This window comes from Equus przewalskii, chromosome 24, assembly GCF_037783145.1.
Source record: "Equus przewalskii isolate Varuska chromosome 24, EquPr2, whole genome shotgun sequence".
NCBI lineage: Eukaryota > Metazoa > Chordata > Mammalia > Perissodactyla > Equidae > Equus > Equus przewalskii.
In genome coordinates, this window is record NC_091854.1 from 5,086,966 (window position 1) to 5,091,511 (window position 4,546).

Genomic DNA, 4,546 nt, shown 5'->3' on the forward strand with positions numbered 1-4,546 from the left:
TTACATATGGGAGTCATTGAAGATTTCATTTTTTAAAAAAAAAATGACCTCATTGTTTTTAAAACTTCAAAAATCACGGGAATAGAAAAACTCATGCGCCTGGATTAACCTTGGGAAAACAGAGAAGCAGTTATAAAGATGGTGTTTCTTCAGACTGATAGTTTCTTTTCAATTCCTCAAAAGGCTCTTTAAGTTCTATCCCACCCTTGTGTGACCTTGGAAATCGTTCCCTCCTCCCCATACCTCCTACTCCTTGAGAAGTTGGGGGACACATAGGTCAGATTGATTGGGTTACTCTCCTTCTACAGTTTTATGTAAATTCACCAAAGAACTAAGATCTCTGTTCTGACAAGAAGTCACACAAGTCTAAATATTTCTTACAGACAGAGCTGACAAAATTAAAAAGTAGTTTGGGTAAAAGAGACTCATTAACTTCAAACGGGCGTTTGATTCCCAAAGGGAAGACATACTTCATCAGTTGGAGCACTGTGATGTCACAGAGGAACTTCATTAGTGTGCCTGTTAGAAGGGAGCCATGGGAGTGAGTATAACGAAACGTAAATAATTGCCTAATTAGGCGTCTGTGAAAACTGGAGAGTCTCCAAAGTTGTTAGAGATGAACATCTCGGCACGCAGCTTCTTAGACGAAAGGTTAATGCTTCCACGACCCTCACTGCTGGAAGGTGGCTGGAAGATTCCACACAGGTTCCCGGAAGACTGGTTAACCTGGATGAAGCCATTCAAGACAATCAGGTGTGACATCATCCTCATGATTGGGGTCCTCTAGAGCAGTAGTTCTAGAACTTCTTGGGGTAATTCCAGTAGAACAGAGAGCTCAGGAATCATCTCCACTCCTACTGAGGCAAGGGTGGAAACAGGCATAGAGAGAGGAAACTTTATCACAAGGAATGAGGAAAATGGAACTGATCTTGATGGAGGGCGTTGTAAGTATTTAGTTCAATTAGACCATGAAGATAGAGTTCTGTCCTAATCAATGTTACAAGAAGTTAGTCCACAGAATACCCACAGACCACCCACAGACCAAGCAGACATCAAGCACACTTTGAACCACAGATTGAAAACCTGTGCTCAACAGGAACAGTAGAGTGCTCTTTTCTGTCTAGCACTCACGTGTTAAAGATGTGGCTTGTTCCCCTACCTTCCCACCCCTATCCTTGCCTACAAAATAATGTCCAAAGTCCTTAGCATGCATCAAGGCCCTTCAAGATGCAGCCCATTCTCATTTCCCAGCCTTATCTCTCAAACATCTTAGCCTGTTTGCTGTCTTACATGTCATGCAGTCTGGATGGGCCCCTTGGTCTAGTTATGTCCTTTTTTCCCAAAGTCTCTGAATGGCAAAATCATATTCATCTTTCTAAATCCTGGTCAAGCTCACTTCCTTCCCTGAAGAGTTGCTGACTCCTCCTTTATGTCACAGACACTGCTCGAGAATCTGCTTGGACCATACTCAGGGAAAGGTATGGGAGAGCAGCTCACCCTTTAGCCTAAAGTCTGACATATCTGCACAGATCTGGAAAAACAAGGGTGTGCCCCTAGAAATCTCTGCACATGGAGCACTGAGGGGGGTAACTTACTAGGCAACAAGCCCCAGGATGACAGAAGAGGGAATATTTGGAAGACACTGTGATATTGGTCTCTTGCGTCTGTCCCCAGCCTATGGACACTTGTCTAGATGCCCATAGACTGGTGATTAAGAGTATGAGTTCTAGAGCTCAGTGCCTGGATTCAAATCTCAGTTCTGTCACTTTCTAGCTGCCTAGAGTGAGTCAGGTAACCTCTCCAGCCTCAGTGGAGATGATAACAATAGTGTTCCTGCCTCATGTGTCTGTCATGAGGATTATACAAGCTAGTGTATATAAAGCTCCCAACAGTGCCTATCATACAATAAGCACCATATAATGTGTCAGCTATTATACTTGGGAAGAGAGACGGCAGTTAAGTAAAAACTGAAGATCCTATAAGGCCTTGGGGCACACACAGCACTATTTCAGAACCACTAAATTGAGAGAGATAAAGAAAAGGTATTCTTCCCAACTCTGCCATTGACCAGAGGCAGCATGGCACTTAGAAGTGGTGGCATCCATTGGAACTGGAAGCAACGCTAGTCCCTGCAGAAGGCTCGGGTGCTTGACAGAGGCAGCAGTGCTCAGAGAGATCGATTCTCAGCAGAGATGGCAGCCGTGCCCAGCAGGAGCAATGGTCATCCCTGTGTGGTGTCTGTGGTACCCAGAGGTGGTGTTGCAAGACATCCAAGGTGTCCGTTGAGTGCAGAACAATGCAGTAGAAGTGACAGGGGAGCCTGGTCAAAGTGAGGACACCCAGTGGACACATAACACTGTCAGCAAAGGCAGTGACGACAGCATAAGAGGGGTCAATACTCAGTAGATTCCATGAGGTAAGATATCAGCCTTACTCATATGCCTGTGGGAAATATTTCCTGGGGTCAGACAGAAATACATGGGAGGTGGGGCTTTGCCAGGATGCAGAGGTCATCTAGGAGTCCAACGTGACAAATCCCTCAAATTATCATTGGTGTGATCTCGTTTTTACAGAAGGGGTTTCTGTACAGGTTTGGTTTCAGACAGGCTTGTACTCCATTCAACTGAAAATAGTTACTGAGCATCTATTCTGCGCCTCAGGCTCTGCTCCAGTTGGTGGAAACGCCACAGTGAGCGAGGCAAAACGATTCCTCCTCACATAGAGCTCACCTTACACAGACAATAAACAAGTAGGAAAACAAGTTAACGAGATCTTTCCTGTTTTAGAGCTGCGGAGGCAATCAAACAGGTGATACAGACGCGGTAGAGGAGCTACTTAAACATGGCGGCCAAGTAAAGCCTCTCATTCACTGTGAGGGCTGACAGCCAGGAGGAGGCAGCTCAAGGAAGATCTGGAGACAGAGCATGAGACCCTAAGGGAGGAAGACTTGGCATACTGGAGGAACCAAAAGAAGGATAATAAGTCCTAAACAACGGTCAACACTCTATGGTCTGTGGGCCAACTCCAGCCTGCTGCCTGTTTATGCAAGTAAAGTTTTGTTAGAATACAGCCGTGTTCTTTTGTTCCTCTATTGTCTATAGCTGCTTTGGTGCTCTAACAGCAGAGTTGAGTAGCTGCAACAAAGACTGAACAGCCTGCAAAACCTTCAGTATTCACTATCTGGCTCTTTACAGAAAAAGTGTGCTGCTGTCTGGCCTAAAGCCCAGTGAATGAGCTAGGGGAAAGCAGTGGGAACTGAAGTTTAACAGGGGCAGAGAACCGCAGAACACTGTAAACCAGGGCAAAAAATGCAGATTATATTGTGTGTAACGGAAAGCCTCTGGAAGCGTCCAAGTAGGAGTGCTGCTACTGATTGGCGTTCTCCACTCTGGGAGCTGTGTGCACATGGACTGTAGGGGCAAGGTGGCAGAGAGGGAAGCAATTAGACAGCTGCGGCAGAGCCCAGCGAGAGACGGAGGGGCCCTGGGTGAGGACGGGAGCAGTGCCGACGGGACAAGTAGTCAGGATGTATCATCTCAGGTATAACCGGCAGGAGGGCCCCAGCTCGGTCGCATCACCTTAGGCAAGTTAGCCAAACTCTTTCAGCCTCGGCGTCTTGTCAGTAAAACCCTCATAGCACTATTGCGTGGATTAAATTACAAAATGCACCTGAGGTACCTGTCAAAAAGTAAGTGTTCAATAAATGTTGCCTCTTATTGTTGTTGTTGTTGTTGACTGGTGAGGCCTGTGGAAAACTAGGTCACAGCACGGATCTCACTGTTTTAGTTAGTGGTACATTGCTCTCCCCGACTAGGTTTGTGAGTTCCCTGGAGGCAGGGATGCTCTCTTATTCATCTTTATATCCCCAGAAATGTGCCTGGCACATGGTAGATGCTTAATAAATGTTTATTGATTAAACGATTAAGGGTTTTTTTTTGAAGAAAGAAAAGGTATTATTCATTCTGCCATTTTTTACCAGAAGTGTTTTGTTTTTAGGATTGATATAGCACATTTTTATGACACAGACCATTCTGAAGATACAGAGGTAGCTGTCTCTAAGGAGAGTTAGTACCCAGCATCCTGTCTGGTGCAAAGGGAAACTCAGACACTGCTGCCCAGGAAGCTGCTAACCTGATCAAATATGCCAGTGATTGCAATTTTCTATTAAATCTGGACTAAAGAGACACCATGCACAAGAAATTCAGTCGTATCAGATGCATCTACATATCAAAAATCTCTGCCACAAAGTGGACCCAGCGAGAGTCAAAAACCATTGTTCTAAAGTATCCAGTTGTTTTCAGACTTTCATTTTAAACCAGTTGGACATTCTGATCCCTTGTCCAGCCACATTGAAGAGTCCTCTATTTTACATTATTACCTCACTTCTTTTACTGATTCATTATTCTGCCTATAAAACTGAAAGGACCTCTACTAAAATTAAGATTTTAGAATTGTCAACTTTCTTACTCTTTGACACCACCATCTACCAAGAAAGACTGGAAATCTACCCTTCATAAACAAGTTAAATTTTCTCATCATAAAATGA

At 44.6% G+C, this 4,546-nt stretch overlaps 1 long non-coding RNA gene across 1 annotated transcript; it reads left to right on the forward strand.

Annotated features, from left to right (window-relative positions):
• Positions 1-809: 809 nt before the first annotated feature.
• On the forward strand, positions 810-3,069 carry LOC139079104 (uncharacterized). The gene is made up of 2 exons (XR_011532414.1): positions 810-944; positions 2,787-3,069. It is a non-coding gene; the product is annotated as an uncharacterized lncRNA (long non-coding RNA).
• The last annotated feature ends 1,477 nt before the right edge of the window (positions 3,070-4,546 follow it).